Source organism: Oncorhynchus gorbuscha, linkage group LG23, assembly GCF_021184085.1.
Source record: "Oncorhynchus gorbuscha isolate QuinsamMale2020 ecotype Even-year linkage group LG23, OgorEven_v1.0, whole genome shotgun sequence".
Taxonomy (NCBI): domain Eukaryota; kingdom Metazoa; phylum Chordata; class Actinopteri; order Salmoniformes; family Salmonidae; genus Oncorhynchus; species Oncorhynchus gorbuscha.
The window spans coordinates 47,602,343-47,624,405 of NC_060195.1; the positions used below are offsets into that span (position 1 = coordinate 47,602,343).

At 41.6% G+C, this 22,063-nt stretch overlaps 1 protein-coding gene and 1 long non-coding RNA gene across 3 annotated transcripts in view; both read right to left on the reverse strand.

Annotated features, from left to right (window-relative positions):
- Positions 1 to 22,063, reverse strand: part of LOC124011632 (BTB/POZ domain-containing protein KCTD8-like) — a 61,067-nt gene that overhangs the window by 15,670 nt on the left and 23,334 nt on the right. The gene's annotated exons all lie outside the window — the stretch shown is intronic.
- Positions 8,360 to 14,195, reverse strand: LOC124011633. 2 transcript variants are annotated; one of them, XR_006834601.1, is made up of 4 exons: positions 13,677 to 14,195; positions 9,856 to 10,287; positions 9,347 to 9,751; positions 8,360 to 9,235 (listed from the first exon to the last, which is right to left on the reverse strand). It is a non-coding gene; the product is annotated as an uncharacterized LOC124011633 (long non-coding RNA). The 2 variants fall into 2 exon arrangements; XR_006834600.1 differs by having other exon boundaries at positions 9,347 to 10,287.

Below are 22,063 nucleotides of genomic sequence, written 5' to 3' on the forward strand. Positions count from 1 at the left end.
GTTTGTCCGTAAGGAGTGTGATGCTGCTGTGGGTGGTAGGGAGTTGGTGGCAGCACGCTTGTCCTCCAGGGCGGACGCAAGGTTTTTAAGGACTGGGTTGTGACGCCAAGTGTAGCGTCCTTGGGTGAGGCTTGTTTTACACCCTGTGAGAATGTGCCTGAGGTTGGCTGGCATGGAACAGAGGGCACATACCATTGGTGAAGATTAACTGGTGTTGGAAGGACGTCATATGTTGCTCTGATGGAAAAGCTCAACCGCTTCGCTTACATGGCCCACAGATCCTTCCAGCTGATCTTCCTCTTCTCCACACTGTCCCATCGAGTCCACTGTCCCTGTTTAGCAAGAGAGACTGCCTTGGCCCACCTTGCAGCCTCCTCCTGATGGCGTACTTCCTGCACTACCATCTTCTGCCGCTCTGGTGCAGTGGCCTTACTCCAAGCAGCATGGCTAGTTAGCCCAAGGCCTCCTCTCCCTTGCTGAACATGACCCACAATGTCAGCATGTCTGAGGGCTGCTGTTGCCTCCTGGACTGCTTTTCCTGGCCTCCATTTGCGCTCAGTTGCCAAGGTCGGCGCATTGTTGCTCAATACTGGGTCTCGAGATTCATTCAGTGTCATCTGGAGCCTGGTTTTTGCACACTTGAATTCCTCTGTTAGACTGGTGAGGGGCAGCTTGAGGACACCATCTCCATAGAGGCCTATGGTGGTAAGGCATCGTGGAACTCCGAGCCACTTCTTTAAGTAGCCTGTGACTCCTCTTTCCATCTTCTCCACTGTTGAGATTGGAACCTCATACAGTGCTAAGGGCCACAACACCCGGGGTAGGAGACCTAACTGCAGACACCAGGCCTTTAACTTTCGAGGTAGCTGGGTGTTGTCGATGGACTGTAGGCTACTACATGATGTCTTTGCGCAGCTGTTGCACCTGGTCTTTGTCCTTCAGGCTTGCATCATACCACCTTCCAAGGCTTTTTACCGGCTGCTCAGACACTGTTGGGATTTGGTCATCTCCGATGAAGAATTTCAGGTCAGAGAGTACTCCCTTCACAATCGAGATGCTGCGTGACTTGGATGGTTTAATCTTCATACGGGCCCAGCTGATGTTCTCCTCAAGTTTTCTGAGCCGTCTCCTGGTGCATGGGACAGTGGTGGTCAATGTTGTAATGTCGTCCATGTAGGCTCTGAGTGGAGGGAGGCGGAATCCAGAGTCGACTCGCTGTCCACCAGCAACCCATTTTGAGGATCTGATGATAACCTCCATTGCCATAGTGAATGCCAGAGGAGAAATGGTACATCCCGCCATTATACCTACATTCAGGCACTGCCATGAGGTGGTGAACTTTGAGGTGGTGAAGCAGAACTGCAGATCCTGGAAGAACGACTTCACCAGGTTTGTGATGGTGTCCGGTATGTGGAAAATCTGAAGGAGACCACAGGAGTTCATGGGGCACAGAGCCAAATGCATTGGCGAGGTCGAGGAAGACTACATGGAGGTCCCTTTTCTCCACCTTGGCCATTTGGATCTGGTGCCAGATCATGCTGGAATGTTCCAAGCAGCCAGAGAACCCTGATATGCCTGCCTTCTGTACAGATGTATCGATGTACGCATTCCATTGCAAGTACTCGGCCATCCTCTGGGCAATGACCCTAAAGAAGATTTTACCCTCGACATTCAGTAAGGAGATTGGGCAGAATTGGCTGATGTTCACTGCATCCTTCTCCTTAGGGATCAGGACCCCGCCTGCCCTACGCCACACTTTGGGTATTTATTTTTTTATTTTTTTATATCACACGCCTTACAGTCAAGCAGTTGCCATACCAGACAACTGTCAGGATGTTCTCGATGATGCACCTCTAGATCGTTTTGAGGATCTGGGGATCCATGCTAAATCTTTTTAGTCTCCTGAGGGGGAAAGGGTGTTGTTGTGCCCTCTTCACGACTGTTTGGTTCGTTTGGACCATAATAGTTTGTTGGTGATGTGGACACCAAGGAACTTGAAACTCTCGAGCCGCTCCATTACAGGTCGTCGATGTTAATGTGGGCCTGTTCGGTCCTCATTTTCCTGTAGACCACGATCATCTCCTTTGTCTTGCTCACGTTCAGGGAGAGGTTGTTGTCCTGGCACCACACTGCCAGATCTCTGACCTCCTCCCTCTAGGCCATCTTATCATTGCCAGTGAAAGTTAATGACAGGGTGTGTCTTGTTAAAATTGTTGTTACCAGGTCCTAGCCTATTTATCAACACTGGTATTACATGTGGATTTGATGATAGTGGCACCTTGTAGTTACATTGTAGTTACATGTCAGATTTTGGTTTGAGTTGTTAACATGGTAATTCACATGTGTCTAAAATGTGCGATTACAAAACAGTTATATAGTGGAAAAAGAAAATGTGTAATAACATCAGTAATTACACATGTGGAATAACCTTCAGCAAGTGGATGTGTAATTACACATTCCTTCTTCCAATTGTGTAATAACTTATAGGGCTTAAAACTTATTACCAAGTAGTTACATACTAACACATGTAACTACTATGTTGTTACTACAGTTATTGTGTAGTTACATAGTAATAGTGGCAACTTAATGTAAAGTGTTACCGAATTATATATTTGAACTTAAATTGTTCACATCCAAGGACAAGCTGGTGATCTACTATTGAACTGAGTCAAATCTCAACCCTCCCTATAAAGGATCTAGTTCCCTATAACCACTCTCCCATATCATTCCCTGCTGAGTCTTCATGTTTCAGATCGATTCTCTGAGAGAGTCTTTCTCAGGGCTGCAAGATCATCACTGAGCCCTAGGGACAGTAGGGAAAGGCTACACAGGTGGGGTCGGTTAGTGCTGAATTAGGACCACTGATGCCACTGCCCTTCTCCGGTGACATTGGGACTATAATCAGGTTTCCATCCAAACTTTTTATGCGAGTAAAGTGCACCTGAAGTGGGAAGTTTACATACACTTAGATTGGTGTCATTAAAACTAGTTTTTCAACCACTCCACAAATGTCTTCTTAACAAACTATAGTTTTGGCAAGTCGGTTAGGACATCTACTTTGTGCATGACACAAATAATTTTTCCAACAATTGTTTTCAGACAGATTATTCCACTTATCATTCACTGTATCACAAATCCAGTGGGTCAGAAGGTTACATACACTAAGTTGACTGTGCCTTAAAACAGCTTGGAAAATTCCAGAAAATTATGTCATGGCTTTAGAAGCTTCTGATAGGCTAATTGACATAATTTTAGTCAATTGGAGGTGTACTTGAGGATGTATTTCAAGGCCTACCTTCAACTCAGTTACGCTTTGCTTGACATCATGGGAAAATCAAAAGAAATCAGCCAAGACCTCAGAAAAACAATTGCAGACCTCCACAAGTCTGGTTCATCCTTGGGAGCAATTTCCAGATCCCTGAAGTTACCACATTCATCTGTACATACAATATTACGCAAGTATAAACACCATGGGACCACGCAGACGTCATACCGCTCAGGAAGGAGAAGTGTTCTGTCTCCTAGAGGTGAACGTACTTTGGTGCAAAAAGTGCAAATCAATTCCAGAACAACAGCAAAGGACATTGTGAAGATGCTGGAGAAAACAGGCACAAAAGTATCTATATCCACAGTAAAAATGAGTCCTATATTGACATAACCTGAAAGGCCGCTCAACAAGGAAGAAGCCACTGCTCAAAAGCCTCCATAAAATAGCCAGACTACGGTTTGCACATGGGGACAAAGATCATACTTTTTGGAGAAATGTCCTCTGGTCCGATGAAACAAAAATAGAACTGTTTGGCCATAAGGACCATAGTTATGTTTGGAGGAAAAAAGGGGAAGCTTGCAAGCCGATGAACACCATACCAACTGTGAAGCACAGGTGTGGCGGCATCATGTTGTAGGGGTGCTTTGCTGCACGAGGAACTGGTGCACTTCATAAAATAGATGGCATCATGATGATGAAAATTGTGGATATATTGAAGCAAAATCTCAAGACATCAGTCAGGAAGTTAAAGCTTGGTCGCAAATGGGTCTTCCAAATGGACAATGACCCCAAGCATACTTGGCTTAAGGACAAAAAAGTCAAGGTATTGGAGTGGCCATCACAAAGCCCTGACCTCACTCCTACAGAAAATCTGCGGGCAGAACTGAAAAAGCATGTTCGAGCAAGGAGGCCGACAATCCTGACTCATTTACACCATCTCTGTCAGGAGGAATGGGCCAAAATTCACCCAACTTATTGTGTTGGGTGCGGCGCAGGTCCTAATCCAGGCACTTGTCATCTCCCGTCTGGATTACTGCAACTCGCTGTTGGCTGGGCTCCCTGCCTGTGCCATTAAACCCCTACAACTCATCCAGAACGCCGCAGCCCGTCTGGTGTTCAACCTTCCCAAGTTCTCTCACGTCACCCCGCTCCTCCGCTCTCTCCACTGGCTTCCAGTTGAAGCTCGCATCCGCTACAAGACCATGGTGCTTGCCTACGGAGCTGTGAGGGGAACGGCACCTCAGTACCTCCAGGCTCTGATCAGGCCCTACACCCAAACAAGGGCACTGCGTTCATCCACCTCTGGCCTGCTCGCCTCCCTACCACTGAGGAAGTACAGTTCCCGCTCAGCCCAGTCAAAACTGTTCGCTGCTCTGGCCCCCCAATGGTGGAACAAACTCCCTCACGACGCCAGGACAGCGGAGTCAATCACCGCCTTCCGGAGACACCTGAAACCCCACCTCTTTAAGGAATACCTAGGATAGGATAAAGTAATCCTTCTACCCCCCCCTTAAAAGATTTAGATGCACTATTGTAAAGTGGCTGTTCCACTGGATGTCATAAGGTGAATGCACCAATTTGTAAGTCGCTCTGGATAAGAGCATCTGCTAAATGACTTAAATGTAATGTAAATGTAAGGCTACCCAAAACATTTGACCCAAGTTAAACAATTTAAAGGCAATGCTACCAATTACTAATTGAGTGTATGTAAACTTTTGACCCACTGGGAATGTGATCAAAGAAATAAAAAGCTGAAATAAATCATTCTCTCTACTATTATTCTGACATCTTATATTCTTAAAATAAAGTGGTGATGCTAACTCACCTAAGACAGGGCATTTTTTACTAGGAATAGATATCTGGACTTTTGAAGGTGTATGTAAACTTCCGACTTCAACTATACATGTCGGATAAGAAAAAATTCCTGACAGGCCCGATGAAACAGCAAATTTTCCAAATGTTGACTAAACATGCTAGACAAGGTGGGATCTTTGTCCGTCTGTAAAATTAATTGTGAGAAATGGCGATGGAAATGCAAAAATATGAATATAATAACCATCATATCGAAGTCAACTTGTAGTCAAACCATGACATGTTGTGTGGTCCTCTCATTATGTTGTTGGGAAAGAAGGCAGTTTATTAGGCTACGGATTAAACATGTGATGATGAACTTTACAAGGTAATTGATACTCCTTTCCAGTAAATATTGCGGGTCTTATTCTGGAGACATTATGATCGATGTTTGGCTGCCTTTTGACAAATAAAAAGAATCGTTATCTTTTGTCCATAATCTAATCATCAAGGCTATCCTACCCGCACTGTATCTGTGAGCTGTTGGCTAGAGAGCCTGTGCCAAGACCAGTGGACACATTTGCAATATACTGTAACGCAACATTTGTTTTTTTACACAACCATCAGTGGAGTTGAAAATGCAATGGAAACTCATTTAACTTGTGTTCTTTATTCGGTACATGGGAATTTAATCGCAAAAGTTATTTATGTGCACTATGTCATCATAGTAGTGTGTAGTCTCTCTCTTTCCCTCGCTCTCTGCCTCTCTCTCTCCAACCACAGAACAACAGTTTAGGTTACCTACATTTTGCCTGTTTTTGATGATGGAAAGAAACAATGTTCTCAGAGAAATATTTTATTTTTAAATTATTTGTTATTTGGATCCCCATTGTCACGCCCTGGTCTTAATGTTTTGTGTTTTCTTTATTATTTTGGTCAGGCCAGGGTGTGACATGCGTTGTTTATGTGGTGTGTTTTGTCTAGGGTTTTTTTATAGGTTATGGGATTGTGGTTAGTGGGGTTGTCTAGAAGAGTCTATGGTTACCTGGAGTGGTTCTCAATCAGAGGCAGGTGTTTATCGTTGTCTCTGATTGGGAACCATATTTAGGCAGCCATATTCTTTGATTGTTTAGTGGGTGATTGTTCCTGTCTCTGTGTTTGTTTTCACCAGATAAGGCTGTTTAGGTTTTCACAGTTAGTGTTTATCTTTTATTAAACATGTATTGAAATAACCACGCTGCATTTTGGTCTGCCTCCTTCATCGGAAGAAAGCCTTAACAGCCATTAGCTTTTGCAGAAGCAGCAGCTACTTTTCCTGGGTTCCACAAAAAAACATGACAATTATCCAAAGTCACACAAATGTAAAATACAACAATATACAAACAATACAACAAAAAATATAAACAATACTACGAAAGCATAATGTGTTAGTGTGTATGTGCATGCGTGTGTCCCCTCACAGCTCACGCCATTACATGAGTTGAATTTGTTTTTAAAGGTAATTTTGCTGTTTGCCTTCAGTAATTGGAGATTGATGGGAGTTCCATGCGATCATGGCTCAGTATAAAAAAATTTGCTTTGCCGTGAATTCATTTTGGACTTGGGGATTCTTCACAACAACTTTGTCTGTAAATGATTTGACCATGATAATTTACCATCGAATGTTATACCTAGGAGTTTAGCTTCCATACACCCAGTCTAACTGTAGGAAGCTAGAGTGGAGACCATACAAACACAGCATTAGTAGGACAAAAATTGATTTTGTTCCTGTCATCATTTGTAAAAATAGAGAAGCGTAACGGCCCAAGGCAACTGCCCCGAGGGACACTGCCCTGTACATATCTGATGTTAAAGAAGCTTCCATTGAAGAACATAACATTGCAAAGTGGGGTTGGAGAAGTACATCCAGCACTTTCTCATATTGGAAATGTTTACGTGAAAGAGTAATATATCTCAATGAATAACAGGATATCATTAAGGCATGATTCCTTGGTTAAGAATCACTTGACACTTTAAAACACCTTTCAGACCAGCCTCAACAAATGGACCAGACTGACCTCAGAGCCATATGGGTCGTTCCACCTCAAAAATGACAAAAAATGCAAGAAAGTTTGAATTTGAAATAGTGGCCAGATAAACAAAACCAAATCATGGGCTGCTGTCATAGCTGGTCCATATAGAGTTTACAGGGTTAAAAAAAACTCAATTCAATTTTGTAAACTGTCCCTTTAACAATTTGTGTGTGTGTGTGGGGGGGGGTTCTTCAATGTCCTCGAAAATAAATATCTGAACACTATGAAGTTGATATGCGTACACACGCACTCAATTACACGCTCGCTTACACATATGGACGCATACACACACACACACACTTGATCTCTCACTCTCTCTTTCTCTTCACTCATCTCCCTCTCTCTCCATTTGAAATCTCAAATGTTTACCGTCATAACACCTCTTATGACAGTACATTTACAAGCAATAATTATGGTCAATTTAGACTGAGAATGGTATCTAGTTACAGTAAGGGGTGAAATAAGTATAGCCAGTTGTAATTGTAATGGTTTAGCATATTATAAAAAAGATCAGTCTTTACATGGATTTGGTCTTATGTAGCAAAATGTTAAATGGTGTTTTTTTTAAACATTTGATAAATGACTCGGAGCTATAAAAGGTTATCATACACTACAGTTGAGGAACAATGGGAAAGTAGTTCTGCTTCGAAAGTTGATAAACTTGTAAACTCACTTTTGAGAAATAGGCCTTGGAATATTTTGGTATGTGGTGAAGAGCTCTCCTTTGTCTATACCCAATCAGCATTGTTCACACCCTCTTAAGCTTTAGCCCCGCCCATCTCTTTAAGGATTCACATATGAGGCCATGTGCTAAACAGTGAGTAGTGTAGTAAAGATTAAGACTAAAAGTGGTAGTAGCCTACAATAAGGAAAAATTGCAGGTGAACAGAAAGTGTCCAGATGTAAAGATACCTCAACAGAAAATGACTGAAGTAAAAGTCACCCAGTAAAATACTACTTGAGTAAAGTATTTTTAAAACCAAATACTTTAAGTATCAAAAGTAAAAGCAGAAATAATTTCAAATTCCTTATAGTAATCCAGATGAACCAAATAGTTTTTTAAATGTTTGTTCATTGACGGATAGCCAGGGACACTCCAACGCTCAGACATTTACAAACGAAGCATGTGTTTAGTGAGATCAAATGCAGTAGGGATGACCAGGGATGTTCTCTTGATAAATTTCTGAATGGGACAATTTTCCTGTCAAAATGTAACGATTACTTTTGGGTGTCAGGGAAAATGTATGCAGTTAAAAAAAAGTACATTATTTTCTTTCGGAATGTAGTGAAGTAAAAGTTGCCAAAAATATAAATACTGAAGTAAGTATCAAAAGTAAGTAGAAATCTTTTCAAATTTCTTAAACTAGACCCGATTGTTTTTGTTTATTTTTATTGGCGGATAACCAGGGGCACACTCCAACACTCAGACATAACTTACAAACGAAGCATTTTTGTTTTGTGAGTCTGTGTCATATGTCACAAAATCCTGTTATGACCACACATATCAGTATTCATTTTATATATCAGTTTTTGTCTTGCAAGTGGATGGGTCTCTACAGAAGGTGTAAACGGTCCAGCCAAATGGTTACTTGCATAGTAGCAATATCAAAAATAGATCATGTCAATATAAATAAAATATACAGTATGAGCACGAACAATATCAATAACGATAGTGATAGATGAGGTAGTTATATGCATACAGTCAGGGGTAAAGTGGCTGAGCAGCAGGATAAAAAAAATGTGTTGCAGCAACGTATGGCGTGTGTGTTATGAGAGAGTAATTTGAATAGAGGCACTGCAGATAATGCTGTTGACTGGTCCGTCTGACAAACGCATGAACAAGGAAATCTATATTCGGAGAGCCTGTTTCTATCCTGCCCTTGACTTTGGTGCAGGGCATGCGATGTCCATAGCCTCTTCGTCGCAAAACTCCTTGATCTTCTCAAAAAGATACGTTTGCCTAGCTGTGTCCAGTCCAGGTGGTGCTTGTACAGGCAGACCTTCCTCTCGAAGGATGTCAGTGTTGAGCAGCAGCTGAAACCTGGTCCCAACTGAGTTTGAATGCTCCTTGGCGACAGCAACACCAGGCTCCAGAGCATGGAAGCTGTAAAACAGGAAATATATATTTTTTAAATAAGACATTACAACACCAATTCATCTCCCAAGTTCAGATAAGAAGAATAACCTCATGCAATGCAATGAAAATTATATTCACCTGAAGCGCTGGTACTGCTTGAACTGTGGCAGTGGCCTAAAGTACGGAGTCAGATGTTGTTGCCAGCCATTGCTTTCCACCAGCACTGTACCATCCTCCCAGACTGTGTTGGAGCTTGTGTATGGTCCACCAGGCACAATACCAGAGCACAAACTTGTTCTTGTTTTGGCCACTGCAGTTATCACAATTCAGGTCCACACATGTTTCCACAACTCCGTGGTTGGTGAAGAAATGGTGCATGTAGTTGATGACTGCGCTGCTGCCTTTGCTGGATGACATGCCTACATCAATCAAGTAGTTGACTTGTTGTGGTATTCCTTCACAGCAGACACCAAACAAGCCACACTTGCGAGGAGTTAAAAAGTAGATGGGACCTGGCTGCATAGGGTCAGAAGGATAGTGCACCTGCAAACAACAAAAGAACATTAAGATAAGTTAATGAAAAGAAAATGTAATGTAAAACGTGATATCATTTTGTAATGCATCGTTATCAGGTAAGTTTCACTTACCTACAAATGTGCAGAGCAGCAGCACTGCATACAGAAACATAATCTTGGAAATTGGAAGTTAAAATGATAACACACAGCCTGACTACACATACCTCTGGAAAATACAGAAGTAATGTGAGATCAATCAAAGTAGTGCCAGTCATGTTGGTCAGTTAAATAATGAAAACGTGTTGTTTATGCTTTACATACCAAGTGTTCCATTCCTTGTAGAGACGCCACACTGCTGCTTTTGTCACATGGGACGACAGCAGCTTTGCACCAAAGTGTTTGTGTCCTGTGTGGCGTCCTGGTAACACTATTGCATTATCCTCTGTGTAGTTGTTAATGACGTTTCACCACTCGCTGCAAGTCCTCATGCTTCAGGTGTAAGCTGCGCTTGCTTGGGCCAGGTCTCTTTTTGATGGGAGGCATTAGACCATTCTCCTTGAATGACTGGTGGAGGTGAGTCAAAACAAATAGTATTTGTCACATGCATCAAATACAACAGTAAACCTTACAGTGAAATGCTTACTTACAAGCCCTTAACCAACAATGCAGATATTATGAAAATACCACAAAAAAAAGAAAAGAGATAAAAGTAAAAGTTTAAAAAGTAATTAAAGTAATTAAAGAGCAGCAGTAAAATAACAATAGCGAGGCTTTATACAGGGGGCACTGGTATTGAGGTAATATGTACATGTAGCTAGAGTTATTAAAGTGACTATGCAAAGATAATAACAGAGAGCAGCAGCAGCATAGAAGGGGGGGACAATGCAAATAGTCTGGGTAGCCATTTGATTAGATGTTCAGGAGTCTGTTTAGAAGCCTCTTGGACCTAGCATTGGCGCTCCGGTACCACTTGCCATGTGGCTGGAGTCTTTGACAATCTTTGGGGCCTTTCTCTGACACCGCCTGGTATAGAAGTCCTGGATGGCAGGAAGCTTGGCACCGGTGATGTACTGGGCCGTACGGTCTACCATCTGTAGTGCCTTGCGGTCGGAGGCCGAGAAGTTGCCATACCAGGTAGTAATGCAACCCGTCAGGATAATCTCGATGGTGCAGCTGTAAAAACTTTTGAGGATCTGAGGACCCGTGTAAAACCTTTTCAGTTTCCTGAAGGGAATTAGGTTTTGTCATGCCCTCTTAATGACTGTCTTGGTGTGCTTGGACCATGTTAGTTTGTTGGTGATGTGGACACCAAGAAACTTGAAGCTCTCAACCTGCTCCATTACAGCCCAGTCGATGATAATGGGGGCGTGCTCAGTCCACCTTTTCCTGTAGTCCACAATTCACTTCTTTGCTTTGATCACGTTGAGGGAGAGGTTGTTGTCCTTGCACCACACGATCAGATCTCTGACCTCCCTATACACTGTCTCATCGTTGTTGGTGATCAGGCCTACGACTCTTGTGTCATCGGAAACTTGAAGTCATGCCTGGCCGTGAGTGAACAGGGAGAACAGGATGGGGACTGAACACGCACCCTTACCTCCTGGGGGGGCCCGCCAGAAAGTCCAGGATCCAGTTGCAGAGGGACGTGTTTAGATCCAGGGTTCTTAGCTTAGTGATGAGCTTTGAGGTCACTATGGTGTTGACTGCTGAGGAGTAGTCAATGAATAGTATTCTCACATAGGTGTTATTTTTCTCTGTTCTTGGGCCAGGGACTATTGTGGTCTGCTTGAAACATGTTGGTATTACAGACTCGCACAGGGAGAGGTTGAAAATGTCAGTGAAGACACTTGCCAGTTTGTCAGTGCATGCTGCATTAAATTCCCTGTCCACTAGGAGCGGGGGATGAGCATTTTCCTGTTTGCTTATGGCGGTATACAGCTCAATGAGTGCAGTCTTAGTGCCAGCATCAGTCTGTAGTGGTATGTAGACAGTTATGAAAAATACAGATAAACTCTCTAGGTAGCTACAGCTTATCTACAGCTTATCATGAGATACTCTACCTCAGACGAGCACGACCTCAAGATTTCCTTAGATATCGTGGACCAGCTGTTTACAAATATACATAGGCCGCCACCCCGTGTCTTACCAGAGGCTGCTGTTCTATCCGGCCGAGAGTGTATAACCTGCCAGCTGTATGTTATTAATGTCGTCGTTCAGTCACGATTCGGTGAAACATAAGATAACAGTTTTTATTGTCACGTTGGTAGGATATACGTGCTTTTAGTTTGGCCCATTTATTTTCCAGCGATTGAACGTTGGCCAACAGTACGGAGGGCTGTCACGCCCTGACCATAGAGAACCTTTTTATTCTCTATTTTAGTGAGGTCGGGGTGTGACTAGGGTGGGTAATCTAGGTTGTTTTATTTCTATGTTGGCCTGGTATGGTTCCCAATCACAGGCAGCTGTTAATCGTTGTCTCTGATTGGGGATCATATTTAGGCAGCCATTGTCCCACTGTGTTTTGTGAGATCTTGTTTTGAGTTAGTGCATGTGGCACCTTAGATGTCACGGATCGTTGTTTGTATCTTTTTGTTTGGAAGTTTCGCGTCAATAAATATGTGGAACTTTAATCACGCTGCGCCTTGGTCCGTCTCTTCCACACAACCGTGACAGAAGATCCTACCAACAAAGGACCAAGCACCGTGAACATGAGGTGGGGAGGTTTTGGACTTGGGAGGACATGAGAGGATGCGAAACTCTTCCTTGGCGGCAGACGGAAGGAAAATAGGGAGGACCTCGACGACGCCAGGGTTCGCACCCACAGAAAGCCCAAGGACAACATTTAATCACACTGCACCTTTGTCAAGGTTGTGTGCAGAGACTGAACATGGCAATGTCAGATTAGCCACTCGTCGCCTGATTCTCAACAAGGCACCCCAAACTCCATCCGCAAAATCTCTTTCTTTTTCCTGCAAATGACGGGGATGAGGGCCTGTCTGGGTGTTTGGAGAATATCCTTCCCATCTGACTCATTAAAGAACAATTATTTGTCCAATTCAAGGTGAGTAATCGCTGTTCTGATGTCCAGAAGCACTTTTCAGTCATAAGACACGGTAGCAGCAACATTTTGTACAAAATAATTGACAAACAATGCAAAAAAATAAGAAAATAGCCCGATTGGTTAATAAGAGCAAATACAACAGCAGCCATCATTAATTTTTATTTTATTTTTTACCTTTATTTAACTAGGCAAGTCAGTTAATTAAGAACAAATTCTTATTTTCAGGGGCAGAACAACAGATTTGTACCGTGTCAGCTTGGGGATTTGAACTTGCAACCTTCTGGTTACTAGTCCAATGCTCTAACCACTAGGCTACCCTACTGCCCAAACATGTCAGATGTGTTAGCGAGGTGTGTTCTATTGATGCTGAAATACAAATTCCAGGTACAATTATTTGCCATTATTATACAATAGACAGCCATAATCACCGTCAGACACACCTGCCTAACTTGATAGGTCATGTAAACAACTGGCGAAGTGGAGTCTTTGATTTAGACATGCTAGCTAAACAATGAACCATAATCAATAGAGTACTAGCATTACAAACCGATTGTGTTAGCCTTAACTTGGTATTTTCTTTATACATGGAGCTAGCTAGCTAGCTAGCTACCTAAACCATGAACAATAATCCCCAATCCATAGAGTACTAGTAATACAAACCGATTGTCATAGCTAGCTAAAGTTAACCAAATAGGTATCATTAGGCTAACTAGCCACGCGAAATGGCATTCTGAGAACATTACTATACACAGATCATAAACGTAATGTTAGCTAGCGAGCCAGCCATCTAATGTCAGCTAGCTCGCGAACACTATGCTTTGATTTGCAATGAAAACAACTTTCTGACAAAATTAGAAACGTATAGTATCTGAAACTGTAGCTAGACTCTTACCCTTATACATGGATGAATGCTTCACGGCAGACTGCAACTCCTTTCATTAAATAAGACGTCCTGTGTCGTTTCCATTGCTTGGCCTGTTGTTGTGTCAAGTCACTCTGGTTCAAATTGACTGTGTACAATGCCATAAGAATCATCTTAAGCTTTAGCCCCCACCCAAACTCTGACCATTTCACTCACCCTAGCAGAGCTGGTTAGGCTGTTTTCATGTTATCCAGATTGTTGGTGACTAACTGTGCTCCTAGCAACAATTTAATGATGCTTTTTTTGCCAACGTTTACTGACACCGGCCATATTCAACTGGTGTTGAGCGTCATAAATTCACGAGTTATTCTGCACTCTGGCACACAGACGAGAGTGCTCTGAAACAGAAATGGATACTTGCAGAATTACCTAGTGACCAGCTCAAATAGACAGAAGAGTGCTATATGGCAGACAAATCCAAACTCTGCTTTGCTTTATCTGGTTAAATAAAGGTGAAATAAAATAAAAAATCATTAAGTTTGCCGACAACACAACAGTGGTAGGCCTGATCACCGACAACGATGAGACAGCCTATAGGGAGGAGGTCAAAGACATGGCAGTGTGGTGCAAGGATAACAACCTCTCCCTCAACATGATCAGGACAAAGGAGATAATTGTAGACTACAGGAAAAGGAGGACCGAGCACGCCCCCAGTCTCACAGTAAAAGTGGTGAAGGGCCGTAGTGAACGCTTAATTTGGGAGGTCCCTTCACATCTGGATCCGGGTGCTTTAAAAAAAGCACCCCAATTTCGTGGTATCCAATTGGTAGTAGTTACTGTCTTGTCCTACTGCTCTCCTAAGGAAACTGTCTCGGGAAGCCTTTCAAAGGGAGAGATACAGAATCATTGATAAACCTGTAAAACAAAAACTTGGTAGTGGATATTCCATCAGATGAAAGAAAAAATAAAATCGGGTTTACTTCATCTTGGGCAGTTAGGCTTAATAAACCCATGCATATACAGAATTATACTTCATACACATCAGATGATACGGTGTCCCGTAAAGCTGATTAGGGCACCTTCTAAAGTAAACAACTCTCTTCTAATCTTAATCTTTTTGACCTGTTTCATTGATACACAATTCTGTACAAACTGTCCCTAATTTCCCCACTGTGTCTTTCACAGCCTTGCACATCCAAGTACAGAGCACTTTATCGAGAATGGAAAAATATTATATTCACATTCATCACATGCACCTTCGTACATTAGCATTGTAGCATGACAAATGTAGTGTAGTGAATGCAGGGGATAGCTTGACTGGGTTTCAAACCTATATAGAAAATTTCAGTCCTACTGTCTGTCAAACAGCAAGAGACTGGAACCCCAGTGCAGTAAAAAACATGATTATCCATATATATATATATATATAGTACCAGTCAAACGTTTGGACACACCTACTCTTTCAAGGTGTTTTCTTTATTTTTACCATTTTCTACATTGTAGAATAATAGTGAAGACCTCAACACTGAAATAATACATATGGAATCATGTAACCAAAAAAGTGTTAAACAAATAAAAATATATATGAGATTCGAGATTTTTCAAAGTAGCTTTGCACACTCTTGAAATTCTCTCAACCAGCTTCATGAGGTAGTCACCTGCAATGCATTTCAATGAACAGGTGTGCCTTGTTAAAAGTTCACTTGTGGAATTTCTTTCCTTGCCAGTGCGCCATATTAAGTCAAGAACAGCTCAAATAAGCAAAGTGAAACGACAGTCCATCATTACTTTAAGACATGAAGGTCAGTCAATACGGAAACATTTCAAGAACTTTCAAGTGCAGTCGCAAGAACCATCAAGCGCTATGATGAAACTGGCTCTCATGAGGTATGGATATTACGATAAATAGATTTGAAATTGTGTCTCATTATGGTGAAATAAGTATAGCCAGTTAATTGTAATGGCTTAGCAGATAATAGAATAACAATACTTACCTGGCTCAAAGAGATGGAATATAATATCTATTGTTTACAGGAAATTCAAAAGGGGTGATGATATTAATTAACAGTAATTTTGATCCGAATGTGGAAATTGTCCAAACAGATCTGCAAGGTAGATGGATGATTTTAAATATGTTATTGGACCATAAACATATGGCTCATTAACCTTTACAGACCAAATCATGATGATCCACGCTTTGAAAATATATATAATAAATGATCAACCCTGCAAGCAATATAATACTCTGTTATTATGGTGGGAGATTATAATATGGTTTTAAATACCTCAATGGACTGTAAAGGAAGTCACACTACAAGCGATCATCCTCATGATCTTAAGGAAATCATTAATGTCATGGATATATTGGAACTAGTGGATATATGGAGGTTTAAATATCCTGACTTAGTGAGATATACATGGTGCAGGAATAATCAATCTCGTCGACTTCTTTCTTATGTCATTCTCGTTGGCACCAAAAGTTTTTTTTAAGTGTTGATAAGGGATAGAATGCGGTCGGACCATCAGATAATTGGCATATACTTTACTCTTACTGAATTTCCACGTGGGCAGGGATATTGGAAATCTAATCAAAGCCTATTGGATGATAACTTGTTTTCACTAGGACAGAGGAATTTATAACTGAATTTTTGCGACATAACATTAGGTACAGCAAATCCCCTTATTGTATGGGACACTTAAATGTACCTTTAGAGGCCATGCAATTCAGTACTCATCTCTAAAATAAAAGCAATTTAGGTCAAAAGACCATACTAACAAAGGAAATAGACAGACTAAAAGGCTCAGAATAAGTTAGATGAAAAACAAAAAGACATGGATGAACTTATTCAAGAAAGATCAAGTGTAACAAACTGGATGGAATGGTAGATTATCAGACACAACCAGTATATTGTTTTCTAAATTTTATCTTTGACCGTCGGGGTGTGGGGAGTAGATCAGCTTTAATATTGCAGATTGTAGCTTCCATCAATGTAATTGTCTGCATCACTTCCAATCCCCCATATATTTTTTTCTCTGAACAGGGCGGAAAAATATCACAAATTTCACTGACAATACATTACATAGGATGAAGAAACAATATTCCGAGCCACAGCTCCATACTACTTGTCAGATATAGAGAACTGATGCTGTATACTCGTTGTTGAGATGGGATTGACGTGGGATGTGGGGGGTCCGTGGATGGCTTTTGACCACTTATTTGGATTCCTCATGTCTTACTCATTGTCAGAATTTTTTTTGTTTAGGTACCATCATTATTTAATATTAGAAGAATCCTATAAATTAAAATGGCCAATTTGTGTGCAATCAAATAGTTTACTTTCTCAAAAATCGAATTATACAGTTGAAATCGGAAGTTTTACATACACTTAGGTTGGAGTCATTAAAACTCAACCACTCCACAAAAATCTTGTTAACAAACTATAGTTTTGGCAAGTCAGTTAGGACATCAACTTTGTGCATGTCACAAGTAATTTTTCCAACAATTGTTTAGACAGATAATTTCACTTAAAATTCACTGTATCGCAATTCCAGTGGGTAAAATGTTATATACACTAAGTTAGAGCTTTTAAACTAGAGCCTTTAAATAGGGAGATTAAAGCCTTTAAACAGGAAAACTAGAGCCTTTAAACAGGAAATTCCAGAAAATGATATCATGGCTTTAGAAGCTTCTGATAGGCTAATTGACATAATTTGAGTCAATTGGAGGTGTACCTATGGATGTATTTCTAGGCCTACCTTCAAACTCAGTACCTCTTTGCTTGACATCATGGGAAATTCAAAAGAAATCAGCCAAAAAATTGTAGACCTCCACAAGTCTGGTTCATCGTTGGGAGCAATTTCAAAACGCCTGAAGGTACCCCTTTCAGCAGTACAAACAATAGAACACAAGTTTAAACACCATGGGACCACGAAGCCATCATACCGCTCAGGAAGAAGACGTGTTCTGTCTCCTAGAAATGAACATACCTTGGTGCGAAAAGTGCAAATCAACCCCAGAACAACAGCAAAGGACCTTGTGAAGATGCTGGAGGAAACGGGTACAAAACTATCTATACCCACAGTAAAACGAGTCCTATATCAACATAACCTGAAAGGCCGCTCTGCACGGAAGAAGCCACTGCTCCAAAACCGCCATTAAAAAAAGCCAGACTACGGTTTGCAACTGCACATGAGTACAAAGCCCGTACTTTTTGGAGAAATGTCTTCTGGTCTGAAAAATGTAATTGTTTTGCCATAATGACCATCGTTATGTTTGAAGAAAAAAAGGGGAAGAACACCATCCCAACCGTGAAGCATGGAGATGGCAGCATCATGTTGTGGGGGTGCTTTGCTGCAGGAGGGACTGGTGCACTTCACAAAACAAATGGCATCACCAGGAGGAAAATTATGTGGATATATTGAAGCAACATCCCAAGACCTCAATCAGGAAGTTAAAGCTTGGTCGCAAATGGGTCTTCCAAATAGACAATGACTCCAAGCATACTTTCAAAGTTGTGGCAAAATGGCTTAAGGACAACAAAGTACCAGATACTAATTCAGTTTATGTAAACTTCTGACCCTCTGGGGATGTGTTTGAAAGAGATTAAAGCTGAAATAAATCATTATCTCTACTATTATTCTGACATTTCACATTCTTAAAATAAAGTGGTGATCCTAACTGACCTAAAACAGTTAATTCTTACTAGGATTAAATGTCAGAAATGGTGAAAAACTGAGTTTCAATGTATTTGACGAAGGCGTATGTAAACTTCTGACTTCAGCTGTATTTTGCCCATTCTAACAGTCAGTCGAACAATAACTGAATGCCTCTTTGCACGTCTGCATGCTTTATATAGCATGCCACAGCCACCTGACTCGCTGTCTGTAGGAGCGAACCATTTTTGTATATTTGTGTGTGTGTATATATATATATATATATATATATATATATATATATATATATATATATATATATTTTTTTACTTCTACCCATTTCTCTCCCCAATTTGGTGATATCCATTTGGTAGTTACTGTCTTGTCTCATCGCTGCAACGTACGGACTCGTGAGAGGCGTCGGTCGAGAGCCTTGCGTCCTTCGAAACAACCCAACCAAGCCACACTGCTTCTTGACACAATGCCCACTTCACCCGGAAGCCAGCCGCACCATTGTGTCGGAGGAAACACCGTGCACCTGGCGACCGTGTCAGCGTGCACTGCGCCCGGCCCGCCACAGGAGGAGCTAGTGCACGATGGAACAAGGACATCCCTGCTGGCCCAAACCTCCCCTAACCTGGATGACGCTGGGCCAATTGTGCGCCGCCCCATGGGTCTCCCGGTCGCGGCCGGCTGCAACAGAGCCTGGACTCGAACCCAGAATCTCTAGTGGCACAGCTAGCACTGTGATGCAGTGCCTAAGACCACTGTGCCACTTGGGAGGACCAAATTAGATATTTCAACAAAATTGTGTTTCCGGAATGCTTATCTTACCCAATTCACCTAACCTGCTACATAAATACACCTTTCATTTGTCATTTTACTTCTACTAACCTTTATCTTTAGTTCCTCTACGATGCACATTTTTCCCATATTTCTCCTTTGTTGTTATGTGCAACAAGCAACCTGGTCTCCGATAAAGATGTGCAACACTATAAGTCCTCCAGGATGTATGATCATTACGTCATTCCATTTGTATGCTATTGTATCACCAGGTAAGACATATGGTATGATACGTCCTCTAATTCGTATCCTATTGTAAAACCGCTATTCCATTCATAATGTAACCTAACATAACACACCATACTAAATGGGGTTTTAACAGATTTACATACAGAATAATATGTATCGCCCGAGACCACATTGAATGGACACCACATAAAAAAGTGAGATATGCGAGAAAGCACACCAACGGCTAAGGAAGACATCTATTATCTAATCAAGTGTTGAACAAAAAAATATTATATAAGTGCTCCCGATAACGCTTCACTGGGTGCACATCCAAGAAATGAAGGCAAATTACAGTACATCTAGCTGTGCGCTAAGGATGAAAGGTGCAATTATGTTGAAGACACGGTGAATCTTAATAAGGTTGGAAAGCTCCGCCGAATACTCGCAGAACAAAACATGTACACCTGACCTGAGATGTTAATAAAAAAACAAAACATGTCAAGCACACTGATCTCAAAAATGAAAAGCAGATAACTGTAATGCAATTCCCTATTCGACATCCATTGGGGATGAAGTGCATGGTTTGAAAGCAATATGATGGATAAGGTATCAGGGTAATATTTGATAAGGGCAATCGTTGAAAAAAAAAGACGAGAAATAGAAAGACTCATAGCAGGAATAAAGAACACAAATATAGAGATGTAATGCTGTTACAAACTGTCAGAATGGCCATATGTGTGTACATTCAGTCCAGGTTACTAATGAATATAATAGAGGTGAAGGATCAGAATGAAAAGCAGAGGCCTCATAAGGTACGATTTATAAAGATGGTCAGACTGAAAAAGATGGCGTGGGCTTTGACCTTTTGTCAAGGGAAAGGGGATTAAAGAAAATAGTTGAATGTGATACCAATCTATAATTGAAATGCAAGTCTCCCTATCTCGCGGCAGCTGAGTTGGGGAAAGAAAAGGAGTGCATGGAATAAAAAATACAAATATGTGCCGATGATGCCCATGGGGAAATGGCTTTAGTATATACAGGGGGAGAGCAGCAGCATGATCAAGCCGTAAACCAAAAAAATGCAGGGTGTTTCTATGCTTCAGCACCATAGACATTCTATTGAATACATGTACTGTACATCAGTGGAGACTGTTGTATATTAAGAGGGCGATTATCATTCGTTCTCCTACTATGTGAGAATTTGAATTTAACTTGCAGTACATTCTCCGCTGGGTGTTTTCAGACAGGTTTGTGGCTCTTGCCACCTGTAATCTGTAAATCAATGTGCACATTTACTCTAGTAGAAATGGCTATCGAAACAAGTTAAAAACATCCTGCTAGTGAACATCCAATTACAATGAAAGCACTCAGGCTCACAACCTGTGTAGTGGTGGGAGTCTGGGAGAGCAGATGGCCTGACAAAACGATGTCCTAGAAATAATGCACATGGAAACGGTGGAAACATATTGTGTTCACTCATGCTTTCATCTGCTAATCGGGTGCATGGAACATTCCCATCTGTGTCCATTTTCATGGTCCGGTAGAGTCCACAATGACTGCTTGGTCATGATTACTTACATTCCGGGTGTCTATCTGGATTTTAATAGACAGGCAAAGTGGCTACCGCCACTATCTTTCAGGCATGTTATCAGACAGCTTTCTGCCTAATTAATTATACTTAGGCAGATAAAGACCACCATAGTCAGCTGGCATTTGCTTGATAAGAATCCCCAGCGCAATTGTACTTCCTAAAAAAAAGTTACATTTTTTTCCAGCAAAATGGCAGCCCTGACACTTGTTTTGCTATGCAGCTGAGGGATTGGGCTATTGAGTAGATTACTATGTAGCCTACCAGACTGCACCATTTATGGCCTTAAGTTGTAAACAGGAAGGGATCGTTGTATGGCTATAGTAGAGATTGTTTTGAAAAGTAACGGTACTGATGGAAATCATTCTAACCGTAACCCGTATAACATTTGAATATGTTGGGGAAATATGTATACGTTTATGCATAGATCAACACATTATTGTAAAATAAGTAAGTATTCAGGCACGACTTTTTCCACATTTTGTTACATTACAGGCATATTCTAAAATGTATTAAATAGTCCCCCCCTCCCCATCAAACTACACACAATACCACAAAATGACAAAGCAAAAACAGGCTTAGATATTTTGGAACATTTATAAAAAAATATATATCACGTTTACGTTAGTATTCAGACCCTTTACTCAGTACTTTGTTGAAGCACCTTTGGCAGAGACTACAGTCTTGAGTCTTCTTGGGTATGACGCTACAAGTTTGGCACACCTGTATTTGGGGAGTTTCTCCCATTCTTCTCTGCAGATCCTCTCAAGCTCTGTCAGAATGGAGGGGGTTCTTTGCTGCACAGCTATTTTCAGGTGTCTCCAGAGATGTTCGATGGGGTTCAAGCCCGGGCTCTGGCTGGGCCACTCAAGAACATCCTGAAACCACTCCTGCATTGTGTTGGCTGTGTGCCTAGGGTCGTTGTCCTGTTGGAAGGTGAACCTTTGCACCAGTCTGAGGTCCTGAGTGCTCTGGAGCAGGTTTTCTTCAAGGATCTCTCTGTACTTTGCTCCGTTCATCTTTCTCAACTCTGGAACTCTGTCAAAGTGACCATTGGGTTCTTGGTCACCTCCCTGACCAAGGCCCTTCTCCCACAATTAATCAGTTTGGCCGGGCGGCCAGCTCTAGGAAGAGTCTTGGAGCAACTGTGTTCTTGGGGACCTTC